This window comes from Lithobates pipiens, unplaced genomic scaffold (assembly GCF_037356315.1).
Source record: "Lithobates pipiens isolate NorthernLeopardFrog02 unplaced genomic scaffold, aLitPip1_a1.2 Scaffold_8, whole genome shotgun sequence".
Classification (NCBI taxonomy): domain Eukaryota; kingdom Metazoa; phylum Chordata; class Amphibia; order Anura; family Ranidae; genus Lithobates; species Lithobates pipiens.
In genome coordinates this window covers 507,700,237-507,718,519 of record NW_027507903.1, presented here as the reverse complement: position 1 = coordinate 507,718,519, position 18,283 = coordinate 507,700,237, and the positions used below count along the sequence as shown (strand labels likewise).

Below are 18,283 nucleotides of genomic sequence, written 5' to 3'. Positions count from 1 at the left end.
CCTCTTAATGACCAGGCCATTTTTTGCCATACGGCACTGCATTACTTTAACTGACAATTGCACGGTCGCGTGCCGCTGTACACAAACAAAATTGACGTTATTTTGTTCCTGCAAATAGAGTCTTCTTTTGGGGGGTTTTGATCACCTCTACGGTTTTTATTTTTTGTGCTATAAATGGAAAAAGGCCGACAATTTTGAAAAAAACTGAATATTGTTTACTTTTTGCTATAATAAATATCCCCAAAAAATATATAAAAAATGAATTTCTTCCTCAGTTTAGGCCAATATGTATTCTTCATATTTTTGGTAAAAAGAAAATCCCAATAAGCGTATATTGATTGGTTTGTGTAAAAGTTATAGTGTTTACAAAATAGGGGATAGATTTATGGCATTTGGGTTTTTTAACCAGTAATGGCAGTGATCTGCAATCTATAGCAGGACTGCGACATTGTGATGGATAGATTGGACACTTTTGACACTTTTTTGGGACCAGTGACATTTATACAGCAATCAGTGCTATACAAATGCACTGATTACTGTGTAAATGTCACTGGCAAGGAAGGGGTTAACACCAGTGGCGATCAAGGGGTTAAATGTGTTCCCTGGGAGGTGTTTATAAACTGTATGGGGGCTGGGCTGACTGGAGGAGGGGAGAGATCGCTATTCCTAATCACTAGGAACAGACGATCACTCTCAACTCCCCTGTCAGAACGAGGTTCTTCCGTATCTAGACTGGCAGATCCCCTTTCTGTCTCTGTGTGGTGCGATCCCGGGTGGCCGGTGGACATTGCGCCTGCCGGCCATGGGCACGGGCTCCGGGGCTGCGTCACTGGTGTGCCTGCTAATTTCTATTACACAAAGTGATATACAATGATGGCGATTTGTGTAATAGAGCCAACCTGCCACAGTACAACTACAGCGGCTGTTCTTTAAGTCATTAAAACTATTCTTTATCTACAGATCTGAATGCAGCTGTATTACAGTGGAAGCATTCACACAGGTGTATAAACCCTGCGTTCAGATCAATAACACAAAACCGAAGTCTGCATCTGAGGACATTTTTAGGCAAGAAATTTTGTTCCTCACCTATTGATCATACAAATTTTTACACCTATGTTACATATGAATGAGGCCTATAAAGTAGGTACCACATGCTCTGCTGGGTGCAGTGGTTCCTTTGCTTGCCCCTACGTCACTACTGCATTATTTAGTAGCACTGGGGTTGATTTACTAAAACTGAAGAGTGCAAAATCTGGTGCAGCTCTGTATAGATACCGATCAGCTTCCAGGGCTTATTGTCAAAGCTTCATTGAACAAGAAGGGCCCCCTCTCTGTCCTCATCCCAGGGTCCCTCTCTGTCCTCATTCCAGGGTCCCTCTCTGTCGTCATCCCAGGGTCCCTTTCTTTCCTCATCCCAGGGGTTCCTCACTGTCCTCATCCCAAGGGTTCCTCTCTGTCCACATCCCAGGGCCCCCTCTCTGTCCTCATCCCAGGGCCCACTGTCTGTCCTCATCCCAGGGGTTCCTCTCTGTCCACATCCCAGGGTCCCTCTCTGTCCTCATCCCAGGGTCCCTCTCTGTCCTCATCCCAGGGTCCCTCTCTGTGCTCATCCCAGGGCCCTCTCTTTCCTCATCCAAGGGTTTTCCTCACTGTCCTCATCCCAGGGGTTCCTCTCTGTCCACATCCCAGGGCCCCCTCTCTGTCCTCGTCTCAGGGCCTTGTCTCTGTCCTCATCCCAGGGGTTCCTCTCTGTCCTCATCCCAGGGGTTCCTCTCTGTCCTCATCCCAAGGCCCCCTCTCTATACTCATCCAAGTGGCACTCTCTGTCCTCATCCCAGGGGTCCCTCTCTGTTCTCACCCCAGGGGTCCCTCTCTATCCTCACCCCAGGGGTCCCTCTCTGTCCTCATCCTAGGGTTTCCTCATCACATGGTTTCCTCTCTTTCCTCAACCCAGGGCCCCTCTCTGTTCTCATCCCAGGGGCCCCTCTCTTTCCTCATCCCAGGGTCCCTCTCTGTCCTAATGCCAGGGCCCCTTTCTGTGCTCATCCCAGGGCCCTCTCTCTGTCCTCCTCCCAGGGCCCCCTCTCTGTCCTCATCCCAGGGGTTCCTCTCTGTCCTCATCCCAGGGCCCCCTCTCTGTCCTCATCCCAGGGTCCCACTCTGTCCTCATCCCAGAGTTTAATTTTTTTACTCACGCCCCAACCACACCCCCTTTAATTGCAGTGGCCAGGGTGTACACATGTTGCAGTCACAGCAGGCATTATACACCCTGTCAAGTGTAACCCATTCAAGTAAATGGGGCTGCTCTGCTTATGCAGCACAGTAAAAAAAAAGGGTTAAAGCAGGCAGTCAGGAGGCGTTGTGTTGCCTCATCATCACCTGCTTTAACCCCTTGGATCCCACACTAGCATGTTCGCACTATACATGGTTGCAGGGTGTTTGCCGAGTGGCCTAAGTCACTTGAATGGGTCGCGACGACATGTCCAAAGCAAGAGGGGGCTTAAAGCGGAGGTCCACCCTAAAGTGGACCTTCCGCTCATTGGAATCCCCCCCTCCTCCGACGCCACAATTGGCTCCTTTCAGGGGGGAGGGGGGTGCAGATACCTGTACAGTACAGGTATCTGCACCCACTTCCTGGATCGCTCTCTGCGGAAAGGGGCGTAGATTACGCCCCTTTCCGAAAGTCCCCCGCTGCCTGCTGGGAAACACACAGATCCTAGAGGCAGCGGGTCCATCCTCATTGCGCAGCGCGACTCGCACATGCGCAGTAGGGAACCGGGAAATGAAGCCGAAAGGCTCCACTTCCTGATTCCCATACCCAAGATGGCGGCGGCAGCACCCGAGAGACGATCGAGAGATCGGCTTCGGGTGCTGACATCGCGGGCGCGCTGGACAGGTAAGTGTCACTATTTTAAAAGTCAGCAGCTGCAGTATTTGTAGCTGCTGGCTTTTAAAAAAAAAAAAAACGCGCACTCCCGGCGGACTCCTGCTTTAATTCCTGCTGCAGCATGTGTATATCCTCAGATGCTGCCACTGCAGCTAAAGGGGGTAGGGATGAATGTATGTAATGTGGGCGCAGTGCAATAAGTAGGTGGTGTTTTGTGTGTCTTGAGTGTGGAGACACAGGGGGACTCCATGATCTCCTATTGCCTGGGGGCCCCATGGGTTGTCAATCCGCCCTTGTGCATGTCCTTTCACAAAACGCTGCACAACTCACACATGCTGGACCCCTGGACAGGTAAGTGTCCTTTCTGTATTTGTACAGACTGAAGATCTTCTTAATGTAGCCACTACATCTAAGGCCATTTTACTTTTTTTTTTTTTGCACTATTTGTAGTGCATTAACGCATCACACATACGCCTGGCCATTCACTTGAATGGGCTGCTCTACGTGCCAAAGAAGCACCCGCAGCTCTTCGAGTGTGAATTGATGTGCGTTTTTTGAGTGCGCATCTTCATGCGTTTGTAGCATGTTTGTCACGCGACAAATCACACAGAAAATCGCGTGTCTTCTAACCACGTTTGGAGTTCCATTAAAAAAAAAAATAGCGAATTACACGTTTTGCCACACTTTTAGTGTGATCTAGAATTGCGTGCAGAATCTTGTGTGAACGAGGGGCCTAAGGACTGGTAAGCTGCAATATATTACATTTTTATTCTTAGGTTTAGGTTTACTTTTAGTTAAAAGTGACAGTTATATGACTTTCTTTTGAGTCTTTTATCTATATGTTAGAGAAGTGACGGTTGACGATTTAATAACAATAGTCTCCAATTTCCTTGTGCATTTCAGTGTGCAATCTGATGTCCACAGTGGACATCTCTCTGCACTATTCAAGTCTAACAAGCAACTAGTCCAAGGGATTGTTTGTCCAGCGTTCTTCACTGCGTAAAGTCATAAAGTCATACTTACTGTGGTTGTTTAACTAATATCATACATATATATATATATATATATATATATATATAGAGAGAGAGAGATATATATATATATATATATATATATATATATACATATAATATGTATTCCATCAATAGGTACGCTCACAGGTTCTAAGGATTTTATATATAGATTACCTGCATATAAATATAAATTGATTATAATCCATTCTTCAAAATTATGCAAAAATCACAATTTTACTTTCTCTAGCAATGACCAGTTTCACTTGGGACGCATACACACAGTTTGTAGAATAACATTTGTGCATGGTGTGTAAAAAAGTAAAGATTGCTCTGGGTATAGTTAACATTCAAATCTATGAGGTCTTATTTAATATAACTTGATATAATATTCTAGCACATTGTTCATGCTTGTTTAGTTACATAAAATGGCTTTCCATAATTGAATCCAGTGCAAACAATTCCTAATGTCCTCCGCCTGAGTTTACTTGAAACGCCCAGTTAAATTCAGGTGAATTGAAAAGAAAGAAAAATAAAAAATTTCCATTAACCCTAATGTAGTGAACAAAGGGTAGAAAAAAATCTCCTAAAATATCAGTGCCGAGCTTGTGAGTATGTAGAATCCTTTTATATTATTTTGGTAAATGTAATGTAAATGCTGCTCTTTATAATCCTGATTTTCTAATAGTAAAAGCTTTAAAGGGTAACTCTACCTTTATACTTTATGGCTTAATATTCAATACAGGGGCACCAAAAGAATACATTTTGTAACTATCAATAATAAACGATTTAGCTCTGTTTTTTCATGTAAAAATGTATTGAAGTTTCTACGGTTGTCAGTGCAAAAAAGTTTTCCTGTTGTCATGTGTGAATTGTAGAAAAGTACCACACCATGTCTATGTGAACTTTCTACAATTAACTGTAGACAGTTGGAGACTGACCCCCAATGTGGCTATGGGTAAAAAGTATACTGTCTATACAGACATACGTTTTTTTTATCATTACCCTGCTGCAATGTCACACTTGTAACAAAGTCGGAGTTCCACTTAAAAAAAAATGTTGATTAAAAAAATGTTGGTGTGAAAAAAAAAAGTTGATAATTTTCATGAATAATGAATGTACAGCAACACCAACATAAATGCAAACAAAATATATAATTTCCATTTCATTTCAATATATTCTGTTTTACAAGCTGTTGGTTTGGTAAATAAGTATTCACTTTGAATACCCAATCAGGTGCATGAAAATAAATAAATAAATAAATAAATAAGATTTTTGCTTGCATGTGATTAGAAGACTGAAGTTAATACAGCCTTACCTTATTTGCTAAGTGAACATTTACTTAGCAAAGTGAGCATTCGCTAGGCTAAGCGAGCAATGGAGTTCAATTTACTAAACTTCACTTTGCAAAGTGAGTTTTTGCTTAGCTTAGTAAGGAAGGTGAAACTGTGTTCTTACCGAATACCCATCATATGCAAGTAAAATATTAATTAAATTTTTTTTTTTGCTGATATGTGATTGGATGATTGAAGCAAACACAGTTTCACTTTAATCACTAAGCTAAAAGAATGTTCATTCGGTTAATCTATATTCCTGGCTTCTAACAGCACCCACCTCCGTCTCCAATTCATACTGAAAAGTAAAAATTTAAACAGAAAAGTTCAGAATCATTTGTGACGGTATGAGAGGCAATATTACAAAATGCCATCAGAAATTTTTTGCATTGTCTGATCCAATCTAATGATATGCCATTAGCCGCTGAAAGGCAGGACTGCAGACATTAATTATTTGTTGCACTGCCTCATTACAAGTCAGGAATTGATCACGTAAAAAGAAAAAAAAAAATACAGCAGAATCTTATATAAACTGCAGATGGCTTTATACGACACCTGAATTGTTTGGGATGATATATTTTTCCTCGCACGGTATATTCCACAGCCTTTTTTTTTTTTTTCTTTTTTTTACGGTTAATTTACAGACTTTTATTTTTATTACTTCTTTCCAGTTTCCTTTACACCTTCATCTGTTATAGATAAGATAAGTCTTTTTACCTGTGCCCTTTGCCCTATGTTATTACAGCCAAGAAGCATTTTGTTGGATCTTTGAATATGTATTTAATATGTATAATGAGTGGCACTGAAGAGGTAATGTCCAAATCAGCCTTTGTTTAAATGCAAATCCTATAGAATCATTCCAGAGACCTGTATGAGTTAAAAGTAAATTAAAATGTATATGTATAATAATGTATATAATAATGTTATATACATATGCATTTAAACCCAGCAAAGTTTTAGTCACCTAGATAAGATTTATTTATTTTTCTCATTATGTTCCCTTAAGAGGAACCTTTACTTATTTCATAAGTAATTATAAAAAAGGCTATTTTTTTGTTTTTTGTTTTTTTCCAGTTCTACGTGTAATAATAGTAATACAATATATATATATATAAAATTATTATCCTCAAGTGAATACAAAAAAGCCCAACATTATCATTGGGAAAATATAAAAACTAGAAGCTTCTGAGACAATCGTCTGTTTTCAGGCACGTGTTGGGGTAATGATAGAAAAAATGAAATTCATATTTGCATGAATGCAAGTGTGCAATAATGTGTTTCTGTAATAAATACGGTAGATAGGTCTAGCTAGCTAGATAGATACATAGATAGACACACTCAAACTTCTGTTCATAAAGAGCAAGTCCTATTACCTCTCTGTCTACCCATATGTCTACATTTAATCATTACAGATATATATCTATATATATATATATATATATATATATATATATATATATATATATATAGAGAGAGAGAGAGATATAGATATAATATATATATATATATATATATATATAGATAGATAGATAGATAGATATATCTATATATATCTATATAGATATATTCATAGATAGATAGATAACGAGTAATAAATGAAATAAAAACCAAAAGTTTGGAGTTAAAATTCTACCATTTATGGATTAAGTAAAAGGCAGAAAATGCAAGAAAATATGAGATGGCTTTGTCAAGCATATTATATATATATATATATATATATATATATATATATATATATATATATATATATATATATGTATTTAACAAAAATTGTTGAGTTGAGGTTTTAGCTTATGCACATATCATGTTTGTTGAAGGATTATTGTGAAACTGCGCAGGAACACAAGTATTCACACCCAAAAGTCAAAAAATATTATGATCCTTTTATAAATAAATAATGAAATTAACATTTTATCAGTTGCTTTAAGTGCAGCTAAAACCTTTCCCTTCCTTTGCCAATGAACTATCTATAACATACACATCAAATTTGTATTTTACGTTTGCTATCAACATCCAGCACATGTGTGAACCCACAGCTGAACATAGCATTTTGCGTTTTGCAGCGTCATTACAAAGAAAGAAGAAAAGAAAAATAAGCTACAACATACATTGCACAGTGTTAGTCACATTGATATTCATGATTGTCCTTTTGTATTGTGACATTTCATAATAACACAAAAACTTTTTCTCGGGCTCCTTGCAGCTTTAACCTGAACTTCCTCTCTTTAGTGTATTGCAAGATATGCAACATGTACACGCTTGCGCATGCGCACAACATACATGCTGAACTAGCACTTGTCAAATTGACATAATCTGCAACCTCCAAATATAGGCCAAAACAGGGAAAACATAAAATGGCGGAACTGAGCAAGCCGTAAAATGGCGTCTGGAGTTTCGCCAGGCACAACACAGAAACAGTTGCTTAGCCAGGATTGTTTTATTGTGCTTTTCCTCTTTTATATAGGTATACGTATTATACTTTTTTAAGGTGAGCATTTGAACACACACATACATGTATATATATATATATATATATATATATATGTATATATATATTTATATATATATATATATATATATATATACATACATACATACATACGTATACATACATACGTACATACGTATACAGTACATGCTGTATTTCTTTAATGTCTATTTTACTTTCTCTTTATTTTGTATTGCTACCTCTATGTATTTTGAGGACATTCAGCAGATTTTCTGGAACAAGGGCAAGAAAGAGTCCTTTCCTAAAATATTCTGTGATTGACCAGCTCACATCCTTCTTCATCTTGGCAGTGTTTTTCTGTGCCCTGAAATGCAGCAATTCAAAGCACAGTTACACAACTCCACACAGTTTCACGTTCATCGTTTTGCTTTTCAAACGCGGACGTGGCATCCTGATGAACAAGGGGTTAAAAAATATAATTTCATACACGTCTCATTTGTTTTTAAGGTAATTGCAAATTTTTAGGGTACTTTGATCAGAATAATTTCACCTGACAATTGCCCTAATGCCAGCATTGATTTTATTTTATTTTTTCATCTGGGTAATTTTATCCTGTATTGCCATTTTAATAACCATCATTTCATTTTTGTTTTCTGTATGGGGGGGGGGGGGGGGGTAGTACACGTGTACTGTGTACAACAATGTGAATAAAGTTCTTTCTTGTTTGTTTTTTTTTTTTGTGGAACATTGTGGATGCTAAGGGGTTAATTTTAAAATCGAGGCGCAATTTTTTTATTTATTTTTTTGACCTCTGCAAAATTTGAGGTGACGCAAACTTGGTTTTTGATGGCATACCAGCTGATAATAGTGTAAATTAAAGCATTGTCTGTGGACAGATGGGTGACAGTACCTGTAAACACACCTCCCCAATTGCCTAATTGTTTCACAAAATGAAAACCAATAGCTAATTATATCCTTTATTATCACTATTAATAAATATACCCTCATCAGTTCCTTCTATAAAATCAGCCGGATTTGTGATTATAATATTTTTGCAGTTATACTTTTAGAAAACAAAAAAAAAAGGCATATTATACGATATAGATAACAACGTTAAGACAGCTTCTATTGAAAATGTTATGGATTTCTTTTTTATGTTTTGTTCATAGAATAAACCAAGCATTGAAGACATTAGCAATATTAAAAGAGTGGCAAAAAATTTGAAAAGGCATTATTTTGTAAATCATTCTAGTTAAAAAAAACAATCAATTCATTCAATCATTATTGCTTTGCAAAATAGTCAACGTAGCTTAAGAAAATCAAGATCAAGACTTGCTGCTTGAGTGAATTTTACGTACTAAATATTAAGTTATTATTGACTGATTTGTTTCTGAAGTGCTATACAAACATGATTAAGCAGTTATTTTAAATGCCCGCTATTTGTATGCTTAATAAAGTATAATATAAAAAATATGCTGATCATTTAGTTTATGTTTTTTTACCTCTCGACCGTGCTGCCAAAATGCGATTTTAGTGTTGGCAATTTTTGCAGTTTTATTATGTGTACATACTGTCCTGTATAGTAGATTCCCTATAGGAATGACCATAGCTGCAAAGGCTGCACAGATCAAGCAGTCTTTGCATTCAATATACAAGCTCATAATTATAAAACAATATCAGACTGCCAGAATAGAGTGTAGGTCACTCATTAACTGAAGCAGTACTTCTCAGCTTAGCCGGTGTTCGCACCTAAAACCCATTACCCTATAAGATTAACGTTAATTGGGAATTTGAAGTAAGCACAGGCTAAGGCGAAATATAAGCTTCAATGTATAGCAGCTATGGATGGCTGATGCAGTGGCCTGTATTGAAATGGGAATTTTAAGGGCTATTAAAGTGGCTTTGTATTATTGGTTATGCATACGTCTGTAGTTATGGGATACATATTTAAATAGTAAGTCATTTAACCAGAAAATGATTGAGCATTTAGAAATCAAGACAGAAAAAAATCGATCGATAACCTGTTTGCAGGTACTCCACATACAATGATATAGTCGATCTGTAAGGCACTGTACATGGTTGTTCACATGTTAAGCTGGAGTACCTAAAGCCATATTGCACTATGAAGCACTACATTATATATATAGTTATCTATATAGATATAGATATACACATATATATATATATATATATATATATATATATATGTTTATATATATATATATATATATATATATATATATATATGTATATATATATATATATATATATATATGTGTATATCTATATCTATATAGATAACTATATATATAATGTAGTGCTTCATAGTGCAATATGGCTTTAGGTACTCCAGCTTAACATGTGAACAACCATGTACAGTGCCTTACAGATCGACTATATCATTGTATGTGGAGTACCTGCAAACAGGTTATCGATCGATTTTTTTTTTATATATATATATATATATAGAGAGAGATAGATAGATAGATAGATAAAATTGTTATTATACAGGATTTATATAGCGTCAACAGTTGTGCAGTGCTTTACAACATGAGGGCAGACAGTACAGTTACAATACAATTCAATACAGGAGGAATCATATACATATGGGTGTGTGTGTGCAACAATGTGAAAATGTATGTATAGTAGCAACGTGTGAATATATATTATATATATATATATATGTGTAAACATATGTATGATAACAATGTGTGAAAATAATATATTATATATATGTTTATTATTAGCATTATTATTATAATTTGTAGGCATGTGTGTAGGAGCAATGTGTAAAAAATTATATACGTGCTTATAATTCTGTTTGGAATGTTGATACTTTTTTGCATTTCACATCCTGTAACCTTTAACATTTAATAAGAAGGAGACAGGCAATGCTCATTTGACCTAACAGGTAGAAAATAGGGATCGGTAGTATTGGTATGCAGGTTTTTTTTTAGGGACCAACATTTCCAGGGACAGCTCTAAATCTTTGGACTGCCCTTGGAAGTCCGGGGACAGTTGGCAGTTACAACGTTGGTATGTTTCAATCCCATTCTGATGCAATACACATAGTGCTTGCAAAAACAGCACTGACTTCAGTTACAACATGTTCATCTTTCTAAAATAATTCCTAATAAAATTGAGAAATCAGAACCTAGAGGTCTTTCATATACCTTTTTTTTTTCTCTCCCAGATCTTTGTGACTCATTGCTGCAGCCTGTGTGAATCTTAGCATGGCTTAATTCCTGTCTATAACGAAGACTAGGCCCAGATTGCAGAAAACTCTGGCAGAATTCAACACTACAAGCTGCTTGCTTGTAAAAAAAAAAAAAAAAAATAAGCACCTAAGAATTTTAAGGGTAAATGGACGATTTGGAAGAGCTTTTGATTAGAGTAAGGCGAACACAGCAAGTTATTTTCTAAATCTTGCTTTCTGAGTCCCCCACATCCTGCCCACGAGGGAATGAACCTATTTTTAGGATGTCAAACTCTGTTTAGCATTTTTCTGCTGAATTTTATTATTTTTCGCCCCCTTCTGTTACCTTGTGTCCGACTGTCACTTATTTCATGAATATAGTCATACACAGGCAATGTGTTTTCCTTTGGGCTGTTGGCACATATCTTGTGCCTAGGATATAGAGTGTAAGGATGTAATTTTTCTTTTTTCTTTTTAATCCAACAAATTCTAAAATATGACGTGCGCGTCACTGGGTGTAGTTAAGGTGAAATGAAAAAAAGCAAACGCTGCGAAGCTTAATTGCTGAAATGGCTAATCGACGGTTTCAAGAGACGTGTTTGAAATCAGTTTGCTCATGAGTTTTGACATGAAGATCTGCTATCAGTACTAGAAAATCTAGAAATCTATCAATACTACCAAAAAGCTCGGAAATACCTCTCTATGTATTTGTGTGTCTATATGTGTGATAAATAGATAGATAGATAGATAGAGAGATGTTTATAAAGAGCTAGCCTATTTACCCCTCTGTCTATCACTATGTCTATATTTATTCATTACAGATATATATCTATCTATAGATAGATAGATAGATCGATCAGCCCCATCAAATCATTCTCTGTAGCTATTACCTCTTGTACCACCACCCCCTCCCTTTAGAATGTAAGCTCTATGAGCAGGGCCCTCCTGTACCTTTTGTATTAAAATGTACTGTAATTGTATTGTCCCCCTCCCCCATACATTGTTAAGCGCTGCGTAAACTGTTGGCGCTATATAAATTGTGTATTATAATAATAATAATAATATATATATATATATATATATATATATATATATATATATATATATATAGATAGATAGATAGATAGATAGATAGATAGATAGATAGATAGATAGATAGAGATATATATCTATATATATATCTACACACACAAAACTTAAGCAGCTGATGTGTGCATCCTTATAAAGAGTGAAGATAGGTTCCTTTTATCAATTTTAATTCTAATATATGTGTGTGTATATATATATATATATATATATATATATATATATATATATATATATATGGATATATACTCACACTATGCACATGTACATACACATGTTAGCTGCAAATAAAGGTGTACACCCTTTAAAACAGGTTATTTTTGTGCATTTTACAAAAGTCTTTATATAATACCTATTAACCCCTTCCCCCACCGCCAAACCCCAATTAATTGACCCTCCAAACCCATCTTCTCTGTACTGTACGAGGGCATGACTACAAGGCCTGTAAAGTTTTAAAATCGAGCCTGTGCATGTTTAATAATGTGTTTCTTCCTCACTGCCCCCCCCCCTCTCTATTTTTTTCCCTCCTTCAAATATACCAATGAAGTTAAAAGTATATATTTTTTTTTTTTTTTGTATGAAAGCAGAGAGGATTCAATTGGTTGAGAGGAATGGCGAGAGGTGACGCAACAGGATACTTGGCCGGGTATAAATGTTGATGTATGCCAAAGCTAGGCGTACCAACAAGTACTGTTGCTATGAGAGAAATAGCCGGCCGAGGTCTAACCCCCCCCCCACACACACACACACACACACACACACACACACACACACACACACACACACCTCCCCGTCCTCCCCCCTTTTTCCCTTTTGCTTTTTTGGCTTGTACCATCGAGAATGCAAACAGCTCACTGTAACGAAGGAAAGGAAGAGCCCGGCGGATGTTTTCATTAGGATGAATAGGAAAAAAAAGGGGATACAGGTTAGTGAGACGGGGTGGGGAGCTATGAAGCCTAAACGCTAGAGGTGCAATCTGGAAGCCGCTAGGATCAGGTTTAACAAAAGCAAATCGCAAGACTAGGCTAAATTAAGTTACCGCAGTTCGTATGAACAAACTGATTATTTTATTTTTTCAAACATAAAAAAAGACCCCCACCTTAGTTTTTGAGTTTTTCCCTTCTGAGGATTTGAGCGGTTAAGGTTTTGCTTTAACTCCTCGATGTCATCAAATAAAAAAAATAAAATAAAATAATATTCAAACAAAAGTAAAGAACTCTGAAAAAAAAAAAGAAAAGAAAAATCAGAAAAGAAAGCAAGAAACGTGAGGAATAGCTTGCAGGATTTTTTTTTTGTCTTCCTTCTTCAGCAGAGAGAGAGAAAAAAAAAGTTTGTTCTACTGAACTTAGTTGAGCAGCCTTTGGAAACCATGCCAAAAGAGGCAGGATGTTCTGCTTACAATAGGCGTACAGAGATCTGCCACAAATGGAAAAAGCCAAATGTTGGTCTTTGGAAAGAAAAAAAAAAATACCATACACTCGCGCTTTCTTTTTCTCTCACTCAATCCGCACATCTCTGCCTGAGAAAACGTAGCGTCTTTTTTTGCTGCAGGAGGGGGCCTACCAATGTGTGTGTGTGTGTGTGTGTGTTTTTTCCTTTAGCTCTGCAGCCCGTTCATGCCTGTGAAGGGTTAAGGAACAGGTTTTTATTTTTTAATATCTGCTGTCGGCGGGAATTAGTCGCCTCTCAGCTGTTTTCTAGAACTGTAAGGATTCTTTCTTTTTAAATAGTACTATCTTACTGACTTTTTTTTTCGCAAATTGAGGTATGGAAAGGACGTTTGTTAAAAAAAAAAAAAAAAAAAGTGGGGGAAAAAAAAAGGCGTACTGGGTAACCAGCAACGTGACACTTGGCATGATTCCTGCAGCTTTGCTTTGGGTTATGCAGGGGGAGGGAGTGCTACAAGAAGCTGCTTTAGCAGTTCGGCAGTAAAGAAGAGAGAAAATGGAGGGCAGACTTGTCGTCTTCCTCTAGCGTGGTGGATCTTCTGCACAATCCTCTGGCATGCCTTGTCTTTCTTTGCAGTCTGATTTTTTTTTTTTTCTTCCCCCTTTTTTTTTTTCAATGTAGGCACACTCAATCAAACTGCAATCATGGCAGCTGGTTTTCTTTTTTTCCCCTCGCTCTCTCTCTCTTTCTTTTTTTTTTTTAGCCCAGCAGTGGAGCTGTGTCGCCCAAGTGCTTATCAGCTTTTGACTCGGTGCCAAGATCATAGCTAGAAAAAGGGCCGGGCAGCTTTACTTCAGATTTTGCAGATGGTTTTAAAGTGAAGGCAGGGGAGTTACTGTGGGAGAGGGGAGAGGAGGGTGGGGGGGAGCAGGGCACCCACTCAAATCGGAGCAGAATAGGGGATCTACTTGCTGGCTGGGTGTTAACAGGGTGAGAGCATATAGCTACACAGAATGCCAGGGTAAACTTATAATTGCATGGGCATATGCCAAGTACATATAAAATATATATTTTTTTAATACATACGTAGCTGATTAAAACAATGTAAAAAAATGTTTTTTAGTATGTTGCGCCCATTTTTGTAGGTATAATGCACGCAGATCACGCTCCCTTACATTGCAAATTTGTGCACATAGAGGTTGTTTTATGTGTCACCTGCTCAAAGCTCAGGCCAAAATTAGCTTTACTGCTAGGCCCACATGTTAGGGATAACCTGCAAAATTTGCAAGGAAGTGGGGTAAAAGAGTTGCAGTATATTAGTAGAAACATGCACACGCCAGCACGTACACTACCTATAGTGATAATACTAAAAATAAACATATTTTCTATTTTTGGATTACACAGTACAGTATAATTACAGGACTGACCAACATCACAAAGTATGACCTCTCAACCTTTTGGGTCTGCAATCTGTTGCAACATTTATGCCCCCCTCTTAATCCTCCACTGATAGACACGCACTGCTTCGAACACACTACCCGGTGGAATGACCAATGCAATGCAACCCCTTTTATAGGACTATAAAACTCAGAATGCTCCTTAGACATTTATTTTGCCCACCCTATATTACCACTGTTCAGTAAATGGGCACACTTTTGCTAGTGGTTTTTCAGATGCTTTCATTGGACAGTTTTGTGGCAGCATGGCCCTACATCAGAAGTATCTCCCTACCAATATTAGGGATCTATACATTCTTTTAGGCAGTATTGGAAGCCACAATGTCAAAACAAAATGGTACAAAGAAAAATCACCTGTCCACTGTAAGTTGCCCGTATTGTGTCCCATTAGAGAATGCACCTAGTATAGTTCATTTAATAATGAAGTAGTTAGTGGTCACTAACTTAGTGAATAAGGTGATGCATGGTTAGTTCAGCCATGCAATCATGTGCAAGCAATATTAATATATTTATACTCATGCTTGAGTATTAAAATTGACAGCAATTTCATGGTCTTCATTAACATGAAACTCTACTCCTTTAGTAAATCAACTCTGGGGAGTCTTGTAAAAATACTAGGTAGAAATTTATGTCTTTGATGGGTTCCAACCTCCTTATGTTGGACCTCACAAAATGATATATAGAACATCAAGAAATGCAACAAACTAACACAATGGACTTTTTGTGGGCAAATATCGTGAGTGTGTCACTAACCTTTTTTGAAATGCAATCCCTATGTATTGCTATGCAATAAAACAGATATCCTACTGGGCAGATATTGGTGTTGCGGATTCAACCATGAGGTCCCATTAAGTTAACCTCTCATTCCTCTAACGCCTTAGGTTCACATAGAATATGGCTATTATTTAAATAATCCAAGGGGACGTGAGTGATGAAGAGATTGATTCACTAAAGAAGTCGAGACCCTTCAAAAAATGGTGTGAATAGTCACTTCAGTTCTCCATTCATGTGAAAAACAAATTGCCGTTCACTTTGAATAACTAACCGTGTTCAGATGCTTTTTCACATAGAAATGTAGTAGCCGCACTCCGGAATTAAAGCCACCATAGTAGTTTTATTGTTACAGTCTAGTGCAGCCCAGTTTTGAACTCTGTGCTAACGCGTTTCACTCACAATTAGCTTATAGAGTGGGGGTTGCAGGTGAGAGAATCAACATCCTTGTCAGTAACAAAATTATTAACATACCCTCATCTGACAAAGTAAAAACAAGAGGATTATCTGTCTGGAGGTTGCCTGTTCTCCCTTTGCCTGCATGGGTTTCTTCCCATACGCCGAAGACATGCTGGTAGGTTACACCGGCCATGCACGGTACAAATTTCTTTCCTGCAACCACGATTCCCCCATTAACACAGGCAGTGCTGACAAGGGAATCAATCATTGTCATCTCGAGGTAAAGACAGTGAATATTGCAGCCACTTGCGATAATCGGAAGTGAATGTGGCAGGCTGGTTGCACCCAAGTTGATTGTTCGATCAACTTGGTACATTCAGCCTGCCCATTAAGAGTTCAAATCGTATATTGCCGGCCTTAAAGTGGTTATAAAGACAAAAGGTTTTTTATCTTAATGCATAGAATGTATGTGTGCAGCAGCAGCGTCCCTAATAATTACCTGAGCCCCATCTCGATCCACCAATCTTGCGAGAGAGTCTCGGCTGTCCGGGACTCCCCCTCCTAATTAGCTGAGACACACAGCAGGCGCCATTGGCTGTCAATCAAATACAGTGAGTCAATGAGGAGAGGGGGGCAGGGTCGAGCTGTGCCTCTGTGTCTGAATGGACACAGCTCAAGTGCCCCCATAGCAAGTTGCTTGCCGTGGGGGCACTCGGCAGTAGGGAGGGGCCAGGAGCGCCGGTGAGGGACCCAAGAAGAGGAGGATCTGGGCTACTCAGTGCAAAATCACTGCGCAGAGCAGGTAAGTATATGTTTGTTATTTTTAACCACTTCAGTCCCGGAAGGATTCACCCCCTTAATGACCAGGCCATTTTTTGAGATACAGCATTGCGTTACTTTAACTGACAATTGCACGGTCTCACCCAAACAAAGTGGACGTTCTTTTTTTCCACAAATAGAGCTTTCTTTTGGTGGTATTTAATCACCTCTGCAGTTTTTATTTTTTGCGCTATAAACAAAAAAGACCGCCAATTTTGGAAGAAAAAAACAATATTTTTTATTTTCTGCTTTGATACATATCCAAAAATATATATATATATAAAAAAAAACTAATTTATTCATCAGTTTAGGCCAATATGTATTCTTCTACATATTTTTGTTAAAAAAAAAAATCCGAATAAGCGTATGTTGATTAGTTTGCACAGAAGTTAGAGAATTTTTATTTATTTTATTTTTTTACTAGTAATAGCGGCGACCAGTGATTTTTAACGGGACTGCGGCATTACGGCGGACTAATTGGACACCTAACTGACATGTTTCACACTTTTTTGGGAACCACTTACATTATTACAGTGATCAGTGCTCAAAATATGCACTGATGTTGTACTAATGACACTGGCAGGGAAGGGGTTTACATCAAGGGGTTAAATGTGTTCCCTGCTTGTGTTTTCTAAGACCCCTTTCAGCGCTGCGCTGTAATACCGCCGGCAAAACGCCGCTATTGCGACGTATTGCCGGTGGTTTTAACCCTTTCTCGGCCACTAGCGGGGGGTAAAAGCGCCCCGCTAGCGGCCGAAATGCGCCGCAAATCCTGCGGTAAAACGCTGCTAAAATTAGCGGCGTTTTACCGCTCACGCTATGGGCGGTGTGGTGTGAAAGGGGTCTAACAGTATGGAGGACTGTGTGACTGAGGAAACACACAGATCCGCCTTCCTTGCTTGTTTACTTTCGGCAGACCCCTGTTCTGTTCTAGTGCATGAAGCGCCGTACCGGTACGGCAATTTGCATGGCCGAGCCACCTTGCCGCAGCACATCTGCGGTGGGTGGTCAGCATGTGGTTAAACCAAAAAAAGAAAAAACAATACTTTAGGATCACTTTAATTGGCTCCTGTCTAAATTGGCCCTACGATGTGTATGTATGAATGTGAGTTAGGGACCTTAATTGTAGGCTCCTTGGGGGCAGGGAGTGATGTGAATGTACAAGGTTATGTAAAGCGCTGAATAAATTGGTGGCGCTATATAAGTACCTGTAATAAATAAATAATTAGAGGGTGCAAAGGCCTACTGCATTACCTGATAAAAGCTTTTTATTGGGTAATGCACTAGGCCTTTGCACCCTCTTGTTTAGCAGCAAGATTTCCCAATCGGAAGAAGACTGCATTGGTAAAGCGTACCTGTTTATGATAAAACTTACATGGACTCCCCTGCATTGATGTATATCTTGGCTTCAACAGTACCTTGCCGTTATGGAGTGAGTATTTTGGATACCCCCACTTGATGCAAAAATGTATCAAACTTTTCTCAA

The 18,283-nt window shown here is 38.3% G+C and overlaps 1 protein-coding gene and 1 long non-coding RNA gene across 2 annotated transcripts in view; one reads left to right on the top strand and one right to left on the bottom strand.

The window, feature by feature from the left end:
- LOC143960588 (uncharacterized) overlaps positions 1-13,537 on the bottom strand; it is a 52,537-nt gene extending 39,000 nt beyond the window's left edge. The window contains exon 1 of the long non-coding RNA XR_013270348.1: positions 13,062-13,537. This is a non-coding gene — a long non-coding RNA (uncharacterized LOC143960588). The remainder of the gene's footprint in view (positions 1-13,061) is intronic.
- Positions 12,399-18,283, top strand: part of LOC143960587 (uncharacterized) — a 169,657-nt gene continuing 163,772 nt past the window's right edge. The window contains exon 1 of the transcript XR_013270347.1: positions 12,399-12,887. The gene's annotated coding sequence lies outside the window, so the exon portion shown is untranslated. The remainder of the gene's footprint in view (positions 12,888-18,283) is intronic.